Here is a 19,573-nt window from a genome sequence, read left to right on the forward strand (position 1 = left end):
GGCTGGAGTCAGAAGAGTCTCTACCAAAGCCTTTTTCCACCAGCAATGGCCTCTCTGTGCACAGAACTCCTGGTAGCTTGATGGCTGCAGGCAGTGGAGAACTCTATTTTGGCATCTCTTTGTCTCTTTTGTGGTGAACATCTGCAGTGACTGTTAAAAGGCCTCTGGATAGTGGTCTTTGGGAAGAGCTGATTGAAGAGCCTTCCTAGTAACCAGGAAATCTTGGCTTGGCCTGACAGTTCCTCCTTGCTGAACCTAATGTGTCTGTTGGCTCCTTTTTCGTATCTCTTTTCATAAAAAGAAAAGACCTGTCATCAGAATCCTTCTAAGTGGTGGTTCAAGACAGAGAGAGCCTTCCTTGCGGCTGAGTCTTGGTGCCATGGGGCATGTCTCACCACTGCAGTGCCTCCTGTTGGCCATCCTGGCAATTAGGTCTGGTCCACCAGTGCACCTTCATCCAGTGGCATCTGGCTGCCATCTGTTCTACCATTAGGACCCATGTCGCTCTCAGGACTTCAATGTCCTCTTATGGACAGAGCCCTCTGGCTGTGCCCCACTCAGTTCTCTCCCCCCTTCCAGGGGGCAGCTGTCCTCTACCCAGACACTTGCCTCAGTGGCCAGCTGCAGTCCAGGGTGTAGCCACCTGTATCAGTGGAGACTGAGGCAAAAGGGGCACACCTCCAGCCCCCACCATCTGTTTCCCTGGACCACTTCCCCGCAGACCTAGCACCTTCCTCCACCTTTGTATAAGGGCCTCAGTCTGGCAGTAATCAGCCAGGAGGTCACTCATGCTCCCCTTACCCACCCAGCACTACTCTGATCATGGTACCCTTACCCCGTCTCCGCAGCCAATCCTCCCTCCTCAAACTCCAAGGAGTGACTGACTCTTGCTGTGCTGAGCAGCCCTTTATATATGAGCTGCTCCAGCAAGCCTTCTCCTGATTGGCTCTCCCAATAAGCCCTTTCCTGACTGGCTGGGTTCTGCGCCGCCTCTGCAAGGCTGCCTTAATTTTTTTTCTGATTGTTTGGGGCAGTCACCCCACCACACTTGGAAAGTGGCAAATGAGAAGTCTAGAGCTGAAGGAAAGGTTACCATGACTCAGAACTGAGCTGAGGTTGCTGCGACTGAAACACAGATCACTAACCAGTATATGATCACAGTGGCTGGTGGGAGAAGCACATGTTAGAAGCCCTCTGTCAACTCAGCTGTGGCTTTCTGTGCACAGAGAGCCAGACACCTCAAAGTCTACAAGTCTTGAGGGAAATGGGGAAGGGATGTATTTTGGAATTTGCAGGTGTTGTCCTGGACCGTCAAATGGAACAGTTGTAAACACTTTCTTGAAGCAGGCACCATGGCTTAGCTGGCTAAAGCACCTCTCTAGTAAAGAGAAGATCCTGGGTTCAACTCCCAGTGGTGCCTTGTTGTATGGCTTTTGTCTCCTCTGCTCACATTTTTCTGTGTCTTTCTAGGAAACAGAAGAGACCTCCCTTGGTATCCAAGTAACTGCTTGCTAAGGAAAAGGCTTCTTTGGAGAGAAGCATTGGAAAGAATCAAATCACAAGCCTGGAGTTGATGAAAAGGCTGCTGTGACTGGCATTAGCCTGGCGATTGCTTCAACTGCAATTGCTGCAACACGAGAGCCTGTGCCACACATCCTTGGGGTTCGCTGGGGATGTCCACACACAGAGGCCATGTCACCTTCCTTTTGCTTGTCACTGATGAGAAATGGAGCAGCTGAGAGAAAAGTCCCAGAGAGCAGCACCGTGGCTAAGCTGGCCAAGGCACCTGCCAGGTAAAGTGGAGGTTAGAGATGTAGCACCAAGTGGTGCCTTGCCAAATATGTCTGCTCTTCCCACCTTTTGGTCAATCTTTCTAGGAAGCAGAGAAGACTGCCTTTGCCTTGCAGTGAAGATGCTTCCAAAAGAAACTGGTCATTTTTTTCTGACAAGTGTCAGAAGGAGGCACCTAAGAAACGTGGGGATAACGAAAAGGTCATCGTAACTCAACTTTCATCCATGGCTCTTGAGGTCACAACGCAGAGCACTGAGCACTGTAGGACCACAGCTGGTGACAGAAGGGGCTTTTCCAAAGGCATTTTCCACTAACAGGGTCCTCTCTGTGTGCAAATTCCTTATCGTTTGATGTCCGCAGGCCCTGGAGATCACCATTTGGCATCTCTCTCTCTGTCTCAGTGAACATCCACTGTGGTTGTTGAAAATCTGTGATGAGATCTACAGGATGAAACCTGAACAGAGGGACCCCTGAGCCCTGTGTCCCACTGCCTGGATTCCCTCTCACACTATGATGCTGTGACAGGCTGCAAATCTCTGGCACATATTGCACTTACACAGACATCCACAGGTCGGGGCACATCCAACTGAGTTACATGAATGCTTCTCCCAGCCACTCATAAAACTAATGATAGAGAGCCTCCCGCCAATTCCCCCCAGCTCTGCAGCCTTGCACCCCTGGATTATAGTGCAAGAAGGGCGAACCACAGCAGCTGCCTCCCCCACATGCGGGAAAAAGGCTTGACCTGCTAGCCCTGCGGACTAAGTCTCCAGGCCTCCAGCTTGCCCCATTCGACCCAACGGCTTGATCTTGTGGCCAGAATTATTTGCAGTTGTGATTTCCCCCAGCAGTACCGCACAGGGGTCCATGGTCAGCTCCAGCACAGGCCCCACAGGAAGGCTTAATGCTCAAGCTGCAGCACATGCTGGGCAGGCTTAAGGCCGGGCTCCCCATGGCAGGAGAGAAGAAGACTCGGACCCTGGTGAGGCAGGCTGGGGCTTCCTGGATCCCATTTGCTCACAGCCAGCTCTCCGCCCTCACTCCCAAGTCATCAGTGGCGCCCCCAGGTCAGCCAGAATGAAGCAGCAGTTTTCACTGCACCAAGTCCACTTATGGCTTACAGGCAACTGCCAGACCCCCCGCAGCCCACAATCTCAGCCAGAAAGGAGCCCACTCAGCCTCACCATTGCTTCTTTTCCTTCCCCCCAAAACTCCACGTCTCCTGACCTGCAAGTAGCCATCTCTGGGATGCCAAGAGGCAGGTAAAGGGTTCTATCTCCCAGAAGCGAACCACACCTCCATAGGTTCGGCCCTCAGAAGGGCAGATGGGGGTTTCCTGGATCCCAGTTGCTCACAGCCAGCCCAGCCCCCACCTCTAAAGCCATCAATCTATAGGCCAACCTCCAAGGGGAGAGGAGGCCAAGCCACAAGCCTCCAAAAGGTGACACACCTAACTGCTCTAGGTTCTCCAGACTGACACCAAGGTGTTTTCTCCATTGACGTCAGCACCCTCTGTCATGCAGGGGTTGGAGTTATCCCAGGGACAGGCCAACAGCAGAAGGAGGAACGCCTTCCTGGACAGCAAGGGGATTTGAGAAAAGGAAGCCAGCCTGTTTCTGAACCAGAGGCCTTTTGTGTATTGGGCAAATGTGATAACCACTACACTACAGAAACTCTGTCCGCTTAGCTTGTGCTCGCCCTGGCACACACTGATGGGGAAACGTAGAGCGAGTGGTGGCAGCCCTCCAATAGCTCAGCTGGCAGAGCAGAGGACTGGAGCCGGTGCTCAGGAAGTCATCCTGACGTCGCCCTTCTGAACCTTGCTTGAAGGAAAGCTGCTTTTTCTTCCCCTTGCTGACGAAGAGCAAGAGAAGAATGAAAGGTCAGGTGGCCAGCTCGGTGCAGAAGCCCATGCTGTCTTTTCCTGCTGCATAGCCTGAAATGAGGGGTTTGTGGCAGTTAAAGGAACTGCTGCACTGTCAGAAAACAGCCCAGCCCTGCACAAAGGGAGAAGGAAGAGCCTGCCAGAGCTTGGGATTGAACCGCAGACCTTTAGCTTAGCACTCACCCAACTGAACTGCTTCAACAGCTGCTAAGTTTCTTTTTAGCCTGTTGCTTTTCTGTCTGGGATGCTTTTGTCAGTGACCCATTCAGACAAAATTCACATTTGCTTTCCTTAGCTGGCTAAAGCCCTTGTTTCATAAACCAGGCAATCCTGGGTTCGACTCCCAGTGGTGCCTTGGGGAGTGGCTTTTGGGGCACCTGGCATTGGCTACTGTCAGAAGACAAGATTCAGTGCTAGATGGACCTTTGGTCTAACCCAGTATGGTTTTTCTTATGGTTTAAATTACACTCACAGGCACTGATAATAGAGTTCCTGAAAGTTTAGGTATTAAGAGCTGATAGGTCAGTGGTCCAGTCCCCTCAAGGATGACCCACTCCCTCTGGGTCAGGGGCAGGTCTGAGCTCTCACACCAAATGCCCATTGTGGCTCCCAAAATATGTGAGCGGCTCATTTAGTTTACACCCAGGGTTGAGACCTACTTTGTGTCCAGTGTCTGAGAATGAAAATCCTAAACCACCCTTTGAAATAACAAATGCAGCAGGATGTGCTATTGTCCCTGCCCCAAAGCAGAAAGATCAATGGAGAAATGCCATTGAGTCCAGGGTAATACTTGACTGCGGTTTTACCATTTCCACTTGCTAAACTCCTTTGCAACCTTCTGGGCTCCTAGAGCAGGGTACTGAGTCTGAGCCCAGACATGTGCACTGCAACTTTACTCCAGACCTAGCTGCATGATCCTGATTTATGTGACATAGACCAACCGTGGGTGTTTCATTGCACTGGAGACGTAGCCTAACGTTATGTCTACACTGTGATTAAAACACCCAGGGCACCTGTCTCAAAGGCCGGGTCAGCTGTCTCAGGATTATGGGACTTGGGCTGTGCAAGACTATAAAATTACAGTGCAGACATATGGACTTGAACCCAACCTCTGAGACCCCACAAGGGGTGAGGGTTTCTGAACCCAGGCTTCAGTGTGAACACAAATATCTGCACCACAGTTTTTAGCCTCTCAGCTTTAGCTCCATGAGCCCAAGTCAGATGACCAAGGCCAGCTCTGCTGCCACATTTATCCCAGGAGGGATGGACTCTAAGGGTACGTCTCCATTGCAATGGAAGCCCAGGTGTGGCACACTGTGCTCAAAGCAGCACCCTGGTAGCCCCATATTCTCATATAATGATAACATGGTTTGTACGAAGTCTGCCTTGTGAGCTATCATTTCAAAAGTCTTGATCTCATAGACTCTAGGACTGGAAGGGACCTCGAGAGGTCATCGAGTCCAGTCCCTGCCCTCATGGCAGGACCAAATACTGTCTAGACCATCCCTGATAGACATTTATCTAACCTACTCTTAAATATCTCCAGAGATGGAGATTCCACAACTTCCCTAGGCAATCTATTCCAGTGTCCAACTACCCTGACAGTTAGGAACTTTTTCCTAATGTCCAACCTAAATCTCCCTTGCTGCAGTTTAAGCCCATTGCTTCTTGTTCTATCATTGGAGGCTAAGGTGAACAAGTTTTCTCCCTCCTCCTGATGACACCCTTTTAGATACCTGAAAACTGCTATCATGTCCCCTCTCAGTCTTCTCTTTTCCAAACTAAACAAACCCAATTCCTTCAGCCTTCCTTCATAGGTCATGTTCTCAAGACCTTTAATCATTCTTGTTGCTCTTCTCTGGACCCTCTCCAATTTCTCCACATCTTTCTTGAAATGCGGTGCCCAGAACTGGACACAATACTCCAGTTGAGGCCTAACCAGCGCAGAGTAAAGCGGAAGAATGACTTCTCGTGTCTTGTTTACAACACACCTGTTAATGCATCCCAGAATCACGTTTGCTTTTTTTGCAACAGTATCACACTGTTGACTCATATTAAGCTTGTGGTCCACTATGACCCCTAGATCTCTTTCTGCCATACTCCTTCCTAGACAGTCTCTTCCCATTCTGTATGTGTGAAACTGATTGTTCCTTCCTAAGTGGAGCACTTTGCATTTATCTTTATTGAACTTCATCCTGTTTACCTCAGACCATTTCTCCAACTTGTCCAGATCATTTTGAATTTTGACCCTGTCCTCCAAAGCAGTTGCAATCCCTCCCAGTTTGGTATCGTCCGCAAACTTAATAAGCGTACTTTCTATGCCAACATCTAAATCGTTGATGAAGATATTGAACAGAACCGGTCCCAAAACAGAACCCTGCGGAACCCCACTTGTTATACCTTTCCAGCAGGATTGGGAGCTATTAACAACTTCTCTCTGAGTACGGTTATCCAGCCAGTTATGCACCCACCTTATAGTAGCCCCATCTAAATTGTACTTTCCTAGCTTATCTATAAGAATATCATGCGAGACTGTATCAAATGCCTTACTAAAGTCTAGGTATATCACATCCACCGCTTCTCCCTTATCCACAAGGCTCGTTATCCTATCAAAGAACGCTATCAGATTAGTTTGACACGATTTGTTCTTTACAAATCCATGCTGGCTATTCCCTATCACCTTACCACCTTCCAAGTGTTTGCAGATGATTTCTTTGATTACCTGCTCCATTATCTTCCCCGGCACAGAAGTTAAACTAACTGGTCTGTAGTTTCCTGGGTTGTTTTTATTTCCCTTTTTATAGATGGGCACTATATTTGCCCCCTTCCAGTCTTCTGAAATCTCCCCCGTCTCCCATGATTTCCCAAAGATAATAGCTAGAGGCTCAGATACCTCTTCCATTAACTCCTTGAGTATTCTAGGATGCATTTCATCAGGCCCTGGTGACTTGCAGGCATCTAACTTTTCTAAGTGATTTTTTACTTGCTCTTTCCTTATTTTCTCTTCTAAACCTACCCTCTTCCCGTAAGCATTCACTATACTAGACATTCCTTCAGACTTCTCAGTGAAGACTGAAACAAAGAAGTCATTAAGCATCTCTGCCATTTCCAAGTCTCCCGTTACTGTTACCCCCTCCTCATTGAGCAGTGGGCCTACCCTGTCCTTAGTCTTCCTCTTGCTTCTAATGTATTGATAAAAAGTCTTCTTGTTTCCCTTTATTCCCATAGCTAGTTTGAGTTCATTTTGTGCCTTTGCTTTTCTAATCTTGCCTCTGCATTCCTGTGTTATTTGCCTATATTCATCCTTCGTGATCTGACCTAGTTTCCATTTTTTATATGACGCCTTTTTATTTTGTAGGTCACGCAAGATCTCAAGGGTAAGCCAAGGTGGTCTTTTGCCACATTTTCTATCTTTCCTAACCATCGGAATAACTTGCTTTTGGGCCCTTACTGTTGAACATTAATATCATGTTGGATTGTGTGTGCTCGCATTGGTTGGGAAGTTATGAAGTTTTGCTCTGTGTGCCTTACTGAAATATGTTATGAGATTGGGAAATGCCCCCCACCAGCCTTTCAGGTGTGACAATGGAGGATCCAGACTGGCTGCTGGCCCATTGAAGGTATCCACACTCCCAAGGACTATCCCAGGAACCGTGTACAATGCAGACTTCTCCGAGATAGCCCAGCAACAATGGACACTGCTTGACTCACGTCGTAGCAAAGATATTTCCTAGCAAGTTGGAAGAAACTATGAAAGGGGGGTAGAGACATTATGAATTGGCCTCCTTCCCCCACAACTCAATACCTGTAAACACATCTGGAGGACAAACACTGAACTGAGATAAATCAGAAGAGAATAATAATAATACATTCAAATAAAAGTCCCCAAACAGACTAGTATTGGTTTTTCAGCAGAAAATTTTCAGTCTGGGGAATTTTGTTTTCTCAGTCAGACCTTGCCAAGGGAAGCAGGTAGAAAATGTTTGAGTTTCCTCCTTCAGAACAGCTTGGCCTAGACACTAGCTCTGGTCCACGGTTGTGGCCTTGCTCAGGATGGGGGTCTTTTAATTATTTGGGCAAGTCCCAGGGTGTTTGGGGGAGATTATGAGGATGTTACCTTTTGAGATAAAGACTAAGAAATAGAGGACTAGAGAAATTTTTTTTAGAAATCTGGGATTTAGACATTTAATTTAAAGCAAGGGGAGCAGTCTGAGTTTCTGAGAAGGTTTTTGTTTGCAAGAAGCAACATTGTTGGGTCTGTTATTGTACCAAAGGGGGAGATGGTTGTCTATAAAGGAGAGGTGAAAACTAAATGCATCTGAGGAGGATTAAATTTGAACCCATGCGTGCAGAGGACAATGGATTAGCAGTCCATCACCTTAACCACACAACCACCTCATCTGAACTGTTAAAAAAGGGACAGGAGGAGAAATCTAAGGCCGGCAGTGATAGGGACAATATGGAGTTTTTAAGTACTAAGCAGAAGCAGGGGCTGAATATGCTCCCCCCTCACATCTAGTGAGAAGCTGTGGGAAAGACTTCAGGAACAGACTGTGTTTGCATAGACACACCTACTCTGCCTACGTATGCAGCATGATGGGGCCGCTTCCCCAAAATGACCAGTTTTGGCTGGTGTTGGGTTACAAATCACTTTAGGATTGAGTGGAATGAAATGTTATTATCCTTCCTGTATGAGTGAAGGGCAGCAGAACATACCTAGTCCATCCTGATGGAGGGGTAGGTGGGTGAGGAATAGCTTTTATTGGACTGCATAGAAGTGATTGAGGACATCATCCCAAACCAGTGGTCCCCAAACTTTTCACACTGTGCCCTCTTAACCATGGCTGTGGCCCCTTGGAAGCCGCGGTCGAGAACCAGGTCTGGGAGTGGGACTGTGGCTTGCTGGGGAGAGGGGTGCAGACACAGGTAAAGGGATCGCAGCTGGGCCAGGGGCTCAGGCTCAGGCTGAGGGTAGGGTAGGCTAAGAACTGGGACAGAGTGGGACTGAGTGGTGCTCCCTCCCTGCCCTCCATGGGGGCTGGCTCAACCCTGAGGTGCCTCCATGAACATTCCTCTGTGCCCCCCTAGGAGGCATGCCCCACATTTTGGGAATCACTGCCCTAAACTGACCCCTAGTCACTAAGCAGGGGCTAGTGATGCCAAAGCCCAGGGACAAGGAGCTTTGCCAGAGTGGCGCCTGCAGGTCACATGCTGGGGGGCTGACACAGGCTCAGTGCTCTGGAACAGCTCTGAGCCAAACCCAGGCAAAGTCCTCATCAGTGTGACACTGCCCAGGGGACGCTGTCACTGGGGGAAACCTCCTTGCCTTCAGCACATCCTGGGACTGACCTTGGACCTTTCAGCACCCCTGTTCCATGCCAGGAGCTTCCTGTAGTGAGTCACCTTAGCAGGATACCTGGGAAAACCTTACACCCCTCCCCCCAAAGGAGTCATGCACCCCCAACTTCCACAATCCCCAGTGACTCTCAGCCAGAGTTGTAAAACAGAAGGTTTATTAGTGGTCTGGAATACAGCCTGGGAAAGTTCTTTGTTAGCATAGGAAGTAGGAAGATTCAGCAAAGTCCATCTTCATGAGACCCAAAACTCAGAGCCTGGGCTCTCCCCTTGAGTCTCAAAACCAGCAGACTCCTTGCTTCCAACAGCCCAACTCAGCCAGGCCCTTTTGTCCTTCTTCTGTCCTTTCTTCTGTTTCCCTGGCAACCTGGTCACCTGGCCTCCACCTCTTTCTTTGTTCTCTGAAGGACGTAAATCACACCGTGTAGAGGTCAAGCAGAGGAGTTTATTGCACACAGCACTGGCGGAGTGTCACCTTGCTTATTAGGTTCAGAGGCACTGTCAGGGTCTGTTTCCCACTTTGAACTTTAGCGTCCAGAAAGTGGGGACCTGCCTGTTACCTTCTAAGCTTAATTCCTAGCTTAGATCTTATCACGCTGCCACCAACCCAAAATATAGTGTTTGGGTACACTCTTTGTCCCCCAAAACCTTCCCTGGGGGACCCAAGACCCAAACTCCCTGGTCTCAAAACAAAGAGAAATAAACCATTCCCCCCTATCCTTTCTTCCTCCCAGATTTTCCCCTCCCTGGGTTACACTGGGAGATCACTGTGATTCAACCTCCTCGAATCTTAAAACAGAGAGGAAATTCACCTTCCCCCCACTTCTCTCCCCCTCTCAGACTCTCCCTGAGAGAGAGACAGTGATCCTAACACAGAGAGAAATTAACCTTTCCCTCCCCTTTTCTCCTTTCCCCCCACCAATCCCTGGGGTCTCACACAAGAATAAAAAAAAATCAATCAGCTTCTTAAAAGAAAAACTTTTAATTAATGAAAGAAAAAAGTAAAAATTATCTCTGTAAAATCAAGATGGAAAAATGTTTACAGAGTCTTCAGCTATATAGACTAGAGGGACTCCCTCCCCCTAGCATAAAATACAAGTTACAGCAAACAGAGGTAAAATCCTTCCAGCAAAATACACATTTGCAAATAAAGAAAACAAACAAATTGAATCCGCTTTCTATCTATTACTTACTATCTGGAACCTGAGAGTCTGTTTCAGTAAGACTGGAGAAATCTGGTTACATGACTGGCTTCTCTTAATCCCAAGAGAGAACAGAGAACAAAGAAAAACAGCACAAAAAAAAAGACTTCCCTCCACCCAGATTTGAAAGTATCTTGTCTCCCGATTGGTTCTTTGGTCAGATGTCAGCCAGGTTCACTGAGCTTGTTAACCCTTTACAAGTAAAAGAGACATTAACCCTTAACTATCTGTTTATGACAGGCACTGTCAATTAATTGATTACAACAGAATATATAGATTTTCCATGGGGGCTCTACTGGCCATGGGGTTTCCTGCAGCCTGGTGACCTGACACCCCAACCCCTGTACGAGCTCCCGCCCTGCCCTCCCATGCTACTGCCTCTGAGCAGCCCCCCCTACGGTCTGCCCAGTCCTCCCCCCAGCTGTGTCCCCTCCCCTCCCAGCTCCCGCCCTGCCCCGCCCATGCTCTAGCGAGGTGGCTTACCTCTTTTATAGGGCACAAGGGCCGGAAATCCTTCCTCCTATGCCCAAATTTCATTCCTCACCCACAAAACATTAGGGTACGTTTACTTCATAGGCTAGTATGTTTGTGCTTGTTGATGACATGTACATATGCACATAAGTTACCTTGTAGTGTACCTGTTAAATCTGTGGGTACAACACTGAATAAAACCCTATGCCATTCTCCATTGTCGATTGGTCTAGGTAAAGGTCTTGGACAGGCATGGGTACTTATCTATTTAAGTAACATGATAAAGGTCGATTTTCCTCTCTGAGTAAAAGGTCACAATATAGATATGCTCACTTTGCCTTAGCTTAACATACAGGATATGTCCTGTAGGTTCTCGTAAGTCATGTGTATCATCAGTCCCCTAATCATTTTTATTGCCCTCTTCTGGACTCTCTCCAGTTTGTTAACATCCCTTCTCATGTGGGTCCCAACCCCAAAAGTACTCACATTTCACCCCATTGGCCCCAAAATGCCGGCTTTTAATATGTAAATAGGGTGCTGCCATGGTCAAGTCACTCCCGAGCTCTCCAGTGGAGCCTGCTGGCAGAGAACAAGGTGAAAATTAGCCAGGATGTCACTCAGTCAAATCCTTGTGCTCCCCGCAGGTGGTATCGGAAAGCTCCAAGATGGCTCACTTCCCTTTCTCTCATCAGCTTCAGGCCCCAGGGTTACAAATGCACAAACCAGTTGGGATTCTCCCCTGGCCTCAGGGTGTGGGGCTGCTCTGAGGGGATGGACTTGCACACTTGGGATATTAGTGCAAAGATACAATTTCAATTTCTCTTAGAGAAATTGGAAGGCAAATCTTATTTAGTGAAAGGAAAGCTGCAGTGACAGCCTGGTTACTGGTGTGCAAAACACCTTCCTCCTGGGAGAAACAAGAAGTTAGAATTAGAAATTTACATCGTTTGTTCCAATGTTGGTACAGGTTTAATTTTGCTTCTGTGTAGGTTTGTTTCAGGCTGTGACCATTTTGGTTTATTGGGTTGTTTTGGTTTTTTTAGTTGGAATGGAGCTTTTAATTGACATTTGCTGGATTCAAATGGCTGACTTGCAACACCAGTTTTGACATAGTTCTGCATATTTTATTACGATTTGACCAGTATTCAAGGATTCAATTCCTTTATGGGAGGTTTTAGTGGTCATGCTTATTTATTTGATGTTATTTTATCATTCTGCTGTAGCACACTTTTTTGATAAAATGTTGAAATTATTAATTTACAGCATTTGTTAGTTTTTATTTTTACAAACAAAGTATTTCTTAATGTTTGGGATTGAAATTAAGCCTTGTTTTTGGTTTCAATTTTTCATTTAGGTTTTGGTTACTGATGGGATCTTTAAGAAATCTTTGGATTCAGTACTAAAATTTGGACAGATTTAGAATATTTTAAGTAAACTCTGTTTACTATTTTATTTTAATAAAGTTTGTATTGCTGTAAACCCTAGCCTGGGGGAGAGGAGATGAGCCTGGCCTTTAACTGAGAAGGAACAGAGGCATGGCCCCCGTGAAGGGTGAGGCCAGGTGATGAGGGGCACAGCCCCCCAATTTTTTTTTGTCTAGCCCATCTCAGGCCTGGTCTACTCTATGCTGTTAAACTGATTTTAACAGCGTTAAATCGATTTAACGCTGCACTCGTCCACACTACACTGCTCTTTATATCAATTTAAAGGGCTCTTTAAATCGATTTCTGTACTCTTACAAAACGAGAGGAGTAACGCTAAAATCGATATTACTATATCGGATTAGGATTAGTGTGGACGCAAATTGACGTTATTGGCCTCATTATTTTACAGTAGCTACCCACAGTGCACTGCTCCAGAAATCGATGCTAGCCTCGGACCATGGACGCACACCACCGAATTAATGTGCCTAGTGTGGACGCGCACAATCGACTTTATAATATCTGTTTTATAAAATCGGTTTAAGCTAATTCTAATTTATCCGGTAGTGTAGATGTAGACTCAGTCCCCCACTAAAGGAGAGGAGTCTGATGCCACTCCTGCTGGTCACTGAGTGTCACTGCTGCTCCATGGGAAACATGCTCTGTGCCTTACCCAGATTGGTGGGAAACACACTCTGTGCCTTACCGTGATTGGTCGGTGGGTGTCACTGCTCGTAGAGGGCAGACACATGCTGTGCATTACGTCACCTGGCCACTGGGTGTCACTGCCGTATCAAGGGAAACACCTTCTGTGCATTACCCTGAATGACCACGAGGTGTCACTGCTGCTCCAAGGGAAACATACTCTGTGTGTTACCCTGATTGGCCATTGGGTGTCACTGCTGCGCCAAGGAAAACACCTTCTGTGCATTACTCTGACTGCCCACTGGGGGTCACTGCTGCTCCAAGGGAGACAGAAGAGCGGCCAGACTGGTTCAGACGCAAAGTCCATCTAGCCCAGTATCCTCCTGTCTTCTGACAGTGGCCAGTGCCAGGTTCCCCAGAGGGAATGAACAGAGCAGGAAATCATCAAGCCATCCATCCCCTATTGCCCATTTCCAGCTTCTGGCAAACAGAGGCTACAGGCACCATCCCTGCCCACCCTGGCTAATAGCCCTTGATGGATCTATCCACCGTAAACTTATCTAGTTCTTTTTTGAACCCTGTTATAGTCTTGGCCTTCACAACATCCTCTTGCAAGGAGTTCCACAGGTTAACTATGCAACTGCCCTGAGTTTACCCCCCCTCCCGTCCCCAGGTTGTATATGGAAAAGAGGATGAGGATGAGGAGAGCCATGATGTGTCTGTCAGTGGCTGGTGCCTCAGTTTCCTCTAGCCAGCAGTGCTGCAGGCTCCTTTGGTCTGTGCCCATGCAAATGTGTCTAGGGAAGGGGGAGTAGAGGCTCATGCTTCCCAGCCCCATGGCCCACGCCCAGCAGCTGGGGAATCCAGGCCAAATTTAACCCTGGTAGCTGGGCTGGGATTTGCCTGGGCTGGGGTAGGGCTGGGGAGGAATTGGGAGGGAGACAGACGCACCTGCTGGGAGGGAAGATTTTCCCATTCCCTGCCAACCCCCTTCAGTCCTTGCAGCACAGCACCCCCGTGCATTTCTTTCTCTGTCATGGGAGCTGTCTGCTGCCTGCTTCTCCCTTAGCATCATCTCTCCCCATCCTGGAGCACTGACATTGCCCATCCTGTGCAAACAGTCAAGCCCCGGTGTGCCCCATGGCACTGTCCTGCAATTGTGGGGGCAGCTGTTGGATGGAGCCATATCAAAATATAGGGGTGGGCAAGGCTGAGGACCAGGACTCCTGGGTTCTCCCCTCAAATGTGGGTGGGGAGTGGAGATTAGGGTGTAGAGTGGGGGAGGGGCAGGGCTGGGATCCAGGCCTACTGCTTTTTCTGGTTTTCTCCACCTCCTGCAGCTGCCTCGGACCTTTCAATGTGTTTCTTGTTCCATATTCATTTGCTGACTTGTGCAACTCACCCCAGAGGTGGCTGCATCTCAGTGTTGGGTGAGGCATCCTTGGCTGCATCACCTCCTAACCGTGTCTCTCTCCCCCTTCGGGCGACCCTGAAGCGCTCAGCAAACATCAACAAGATCATAGGGCACTTTGAGCACTGGGCAGGCAGGGGCCAGGCGCCCAGCCCTCCCTCCAGAGAATGGGCCCCAGCACTCCCTACTTTTTACAGAGATTAAAAAGGGGCTAAGGAGGGCAAATCAGAGGAGTGGTGGCCAGGGTCTGAGCAGGGGGTGGAAATTGACTGGTCAGGGGGTCATGCAGCTTGAGGCAGGGTTAGGAGAGGGACTGAAGGGCAAAGTCAGGGTGGGGGAGAGGAGCCGGAGTTAAGCCCAGAGGGAGGCGCTGCCAGAGGGTTAAACCCCGGCACAGGCAGGGTCTGAGGTGTAACAGTTATACCGGTGGGCTGAGACTCCAGTGTTTGCAAACATGGGTGCGGGGAGCAGAGGGCTTTTTTATTTCCCCTCTCACAGGCAGCACCTCTCAGCATGGGCTTCCCAGGGCTGGGCTCTTAAAGGCACAGGCATCCCACCGCCTAGACACTGCAGCTCCTCTCTGATGTAACCTACTGAGGTGCTGCAGTAGGAGACTCAATTCAGTGAAACTGGGCATTCCCTATACGCCCCCGAGCCAGGGGGCTGTGCACCCCCTTCCCCGAATTTCCCCAACACCCCCTCCCTCAGTGGTCAGGTAGTTACATGCAGCGCTGCCAATGTTGTCATTGGTTGCAAATTTGAATGGAAATTGAAACGTTAACACACACTTTAAAAGCAGATACAACGTATGAAAACTACTTGTACCTGAGAAAGTAAAATAGGTTTGGAAAGTCTGGACAAAGCCGGGTTTCCTCACCCAGCTGTTGTGTTTGCTGACAATGTCGGTGCATTGGCTTCGGCAGTGTTGGCCAACCTTAGAATTTCAAATGATGATTTGTAAGCGAGGTGTGAATGAGCTCTCCCCTGGCAGCTACTGATGACCAAGGTTGGGAGGAGGCTTTGGGACCAGACTGTATTTACATGAACTCACCTACTCTGCCGAGGTATCCAGCGGACAGAGCTGGGCTGCCTCTGCTCTAGGTGCCCGGAGGAGGAAGGTGTGTGGGGCTCCAGCCTGCGACTCTTCCTCCCTCCTGCCAAGCCCTGACTATTAATACCAGCCCTGGCACTCCTTTCTTCAAGCGCCATGTGGGCCAGAGGAAAAGTGTGGTAGGAAGCACAAGGGCCAAGCTTGTGAACATCAGGTGCAGCAGCAAGAATCCCAACTATCAGGGTAGCAAGTTCTAGAGCCCTAATCCATTGTGGCCATCCCAGCCAATGACCTGGCTCTAGGAGGTATGAGTCACCAAGCAGGAGGGGAAAGATTCACTCTTACACAGCTGGAGACAGGGAAGTTGAGCTCTGGGGCATTACCATAAGCATGGGTGGCAAGTTTGTAGAAATTTTGGTGGTGCCCAGAACCCGCCCCCCAGACTTCACCCCCACCTGCCTAAGGCTCTGGGAGGGGGGTTGGGGTGCAGATCCTGGGCTGGGGATTAGGGTGCAGGAGGGGTGCAGGGTTCAGGCTTTAGGATGGAGTTTGGGTGCTGGGTGCAGGCTCCGGCAGGGTAGTAGGAAGGGGTGAGAGGTGCAGAATCTAGGGGTTGGAAGGAGTGTACCCTCTGGGTGGGAGCGTAGGGCTGAGGATGAGGGATTCATGATGGAGGAGGGCGCTCAGGACTGGGGCAGAGTATAAGGTTTCAGAAGGAGCTCAGGGTTGGGGGTGTTGGAGAGGCTGAGGGCAGCCTGCACTAGGACTCTGGGGCAGCAGTTCTGCCCAGAATCCCTCTACTCCAGCAGCAGGAGCAGGCAGGAGACAGGCCCATGCTGCTTTTTGTCAGGCAGGGACGCACCATGGCAGGGGGAGGGGTGCCAGGCAGGGGCCAGGACCCAACTCCAAATATTGCTGGAGCAGGGCCTCCAGCCCTGAATATTCCTGGAGCTCAAGCACCGCAAATATATATAACCTGCCGCCTATGACCACAAGCCAACACAAGGTCCCACTGAGATATGAACTCAGATTACAGGATTCAGAGTCCTGAGTGCTGCCCATTACACCATGGGACCAGCTTGTGCTGCCTTCCTCTGCACATCGGTGATCCTCATGGGGCTGGCTTGTGTAAGGGGGCTCTTGGCCCTTTACTAAAACTTAGTGTGTGTGTGTGGGGGGGGTTGGTTGGCTAGTTCCCAGCACCAATAGAAGGGGGAAGGATCAATGGGAAATCAGGACCCTGAGACTGACAGTCCCCAGGGACAATGGGGAGAGGCCAAAGCTCCAAGTTAGCTGCACTGACAGGCCAGGCAGTGTAATGAGGGAGTCACCAGGCCAGGGGGTCCCATCCTCCATGTGAGCTGGAACTGCCTGGGCGAGAGTGGGGCAGAGCTAAGGAGAGAGCAGGAGCCTGAGAAGAGCCGGGGAGCAGAGCTGTGCAGGTGTAGTGCCAGAAACTGCTGCATGTAGGAATTTGCAACCTGTAGCAGTTACTGATACCTGAAGTTGTTCTTATTTGCTGACTTGTCCTAATTGGCTAAAACTTGACAGTGGTTTCTCTAGCAAAGGCCAGTCCCTGGCCCCTTGGTCCAGACATCCTCCTTCATATCAGGCTAGGGTGACCAGATGTCAAAGATGAAATATCGGGTTGCGGGGGGTGGAGCAAAAAAAAAAAGCCAGAGGGCCCCCCTGCCGCCAAGCGGAAGTGGCACAACCCCAACTCCAACTAATTCTTGGCTCCAACCTCTGCTACACCCCCAGCTCCCCCATCCTCTCACTCCTGGGCCCAGCCTGGGCTCCGAGCTCTGCAGCCGAGCCATGATCCGGGCCCCTCCTGCAGCTCCCGGGCAAGGGGTGAATCAGGCAGCTCCTGGCAGGAGCGTGTCCACCCCACGTGTGTCTCCGCCCCCCGCCCACCTGGGCCCTGCCTGCTCCGCGCTACCCCTAGCCCCACTGCGCTGCCCCACAGGCTGCAGGGCTGGAGCAGCTTCTGCGCTGAGCTCCCGGCCATGGCCATGGCCATGGCCTGTGTGCAAACCTGTGGGGGAGGGCGCTGCCTTTCCTCTCCAGGTCTGCAAGGGGAATGTGAAGCGGCCGTTCCTGCAGGGGCGGGGCTCTGGGTTCCCTTCCCAGCTCTGCGAGGGGACTGGGGAGCGGCCGTTCCTGCGGAGGTGGAGTGCTGCCTTCTTTCCCTAGACCTGCGAGGGGACTGTGGTGCCGCCAGTCCAGTGGAGGTGGGGCGCTGCTTTCCCTCCCCAGCAATGCGAGGGGAATGGGGTGCGGCCGTTGCTGCGGGTGCGGGGTGCTGGGTTTCCTCCCCAACTCAGCGAGAGGACTGGGGAGCGGCCGTTCCTGCGGGAGTAAGGCGCTGCCATCCCTCCCTAGCTCTGCCAGAGGACTGGGCAGCAGCAGTATGAGCAGGGGCAGGGCACTTGATTGTCTCCCCGGCTCTGCGAGGGGACTGGAGAGCGGCCGTTCCTGGGTGCGTGGGGCTCTAGGTTCCTTCCTAGCTCTGCGACGGGAGTGGGGAGCGTCCCTTCCTGCGGGATTAGGGTGCTGCCTTCCCTCCCCAGCTCTGCAAGGCGACTGAGGAGCGGCCGTTTCAGCGGGGGCGCGGAGCTGGGTTCCCCTCCCAGCTCTGAGAGGGGACTGGGACGCAGTCTTTCCCTTCCCAACGCCACCAGGGGAGTGGGGAGTGGCCGTTCATGCGGGCGCAGAGCGCTGGCTTCCCTCCCCAGCTCTGAGAGGGACATGGGGTGTGGCCTCTCGAGCGGGGGCAGGGCGCTGGCTTCCCTCCCCAGCAGTGGTTGGGACTTAGGGAGTGGCGGTTCGAGTGGGGGCAGGCAGCGAGCTCTTGCTTTAGTCACAGCCTCAGAGCCAGTGTGAGCCCCCTCTCCGGTGTGCAGGGGGGTGGGGAGCATCTCTCCCTCCCACTCAGCCCCAGGGGGCTGGTTACAGGTAGGCAGGTATCCTGAGCCCAGCAGCCCTTCCCCCCTGCCAGCCACGTCATTTGCATTTTCACAGACCATTTCCGTCTTACCCAATTGGTTCCCTGGATTTGAATTCAAATCCTCGGCCGTTACAGGAGCAGGGCCTGGATCCTGTCCCAAAGAGACACAGTCACCTCCCAACAGGGCCTCCCAGCCAATATCCTGGAGAACCCCAACAACCAGCCAGCCAGACCCCTCCTGGGTCTGCACAGGGATCCAGGCCATATGCAGGACGGGGGGCTTCACCCTGGGGACCTTCACCCAGGTCCCACAGCCCCTCAGCATCTGCGGCTGCACCACCACAGTTCTCTCTGTCCCAGGGTCTTGCCACCCCATGCGTGTTTCCCCACTGACCCTTGGGCAGCCCCCTATGTCTCTCTGCTCCACCATCCCCAGTCCATGCTGGTGCTGCTTCTCCTGCAGCTTTTCCTCAGGCTCTTGCTCTCACGATCCTCTCGCACTCTCAGGCTCTGCTCCCATCCCATATGTCTTCGATCCCCTGATGGGGAACCCGATCGTGAAAACCATCATCTGTTTGGAGACCAGACTCTCGGGGATGTCTGGCTGCTGCTCCAGCTGCTCCCAGATACTTTTGTAGCCCCATCTGGGTCAGGAATCTGCTCCTCAGACGTGTCCTTCTCTTCCCACTCACGATTAACTGTGCCTTGGTGAACTTCCCCGTGCGTAACCCTCTTTGTGTACAGGATCACAATGTCCTTCTCAAGGAGATGGTGATAGGCCATCACTTCACCATTCCCAAGTGGCTCTGGACTGACAGGCCTGTGTGCTCTTGGCTCCCCCATGGTTTCCAGGAAGAACCCCTGGTGTGCCAGCCCTTCTCGTGGTCACCACCTCTTTGCCAGGGTCGAGCTGCAGACTCCTCCGCCCCTGGGACTGCTCCTGCCATCCCCAGGGGAACCCTGCTACTGCAAAAATCCTCTCTCCCAGGGCAGAGCGGCAAGCTCCTCCGCCCCTGAGACTGCTGGCTGCAGTCCTCAGGGGGACCCTGTTACTCCAACAGTCCTTCTCGCTGGTCACACACTCCCAGAGGTTAACCGCTCCCTGAAACTGTCCCTCTCTGAGCCTTCAGCACGCCTGGTTCTCATTATCCCTCCTTTGTTTTACTGCTCCCCAGTCACTTACTGCAAGCAGCGCCATTCACGGGGTGCAGTACATCCCACCTCTGCCACCAGTTGTCACGGAGACCATGGGCGATGCTCTGGAACTGCTCCCCACAAAACCAGTCAGGACTTTGAGGAGCCTCCTCTCCCTTGGAGCAGAAGTTTTTAGGGCAAGAAGCTCACAAGTCTTTACCTCCTGGGTCTCTCCTTGGAGCATTCAGCATCCTCT

General features: G+C 51.0%; 1 non-coding gene across 1 annotated transcript; it reads left to right on the plus strand.

Annotated features, from left to right (window-relative positions):
* The first annotated feature begins 1,346 nt into the window (after positions 1 to 1,346).
* Positions 1,347 to 1,420, plus strand: TRNAT-AGU. Its single transcript has one exon. It is a non-coding gene; the product is annotated as a tRNA-Thr (tRNA).
* The last annotated feature ends 18,153 nt before the right edge of the window (positions 1,421 to 19,573 follow it).

Source organism: Gopherus evgoodei, unplaced genomic scaffold (genome assembly GCF_007399415.2).
Source record: "Gopherus evgoodei ecotype Sinaloan lineage unplaced genomic scaffold, rGopEvg1_v1.p scaffold_116_arrow_ctg1, whole genome shotgun sequence".
NCBI lineage: Eukaryota > Metazoa > Chordata > Testudines > Testudinidae > Gopherus > Gopherus evgoodei.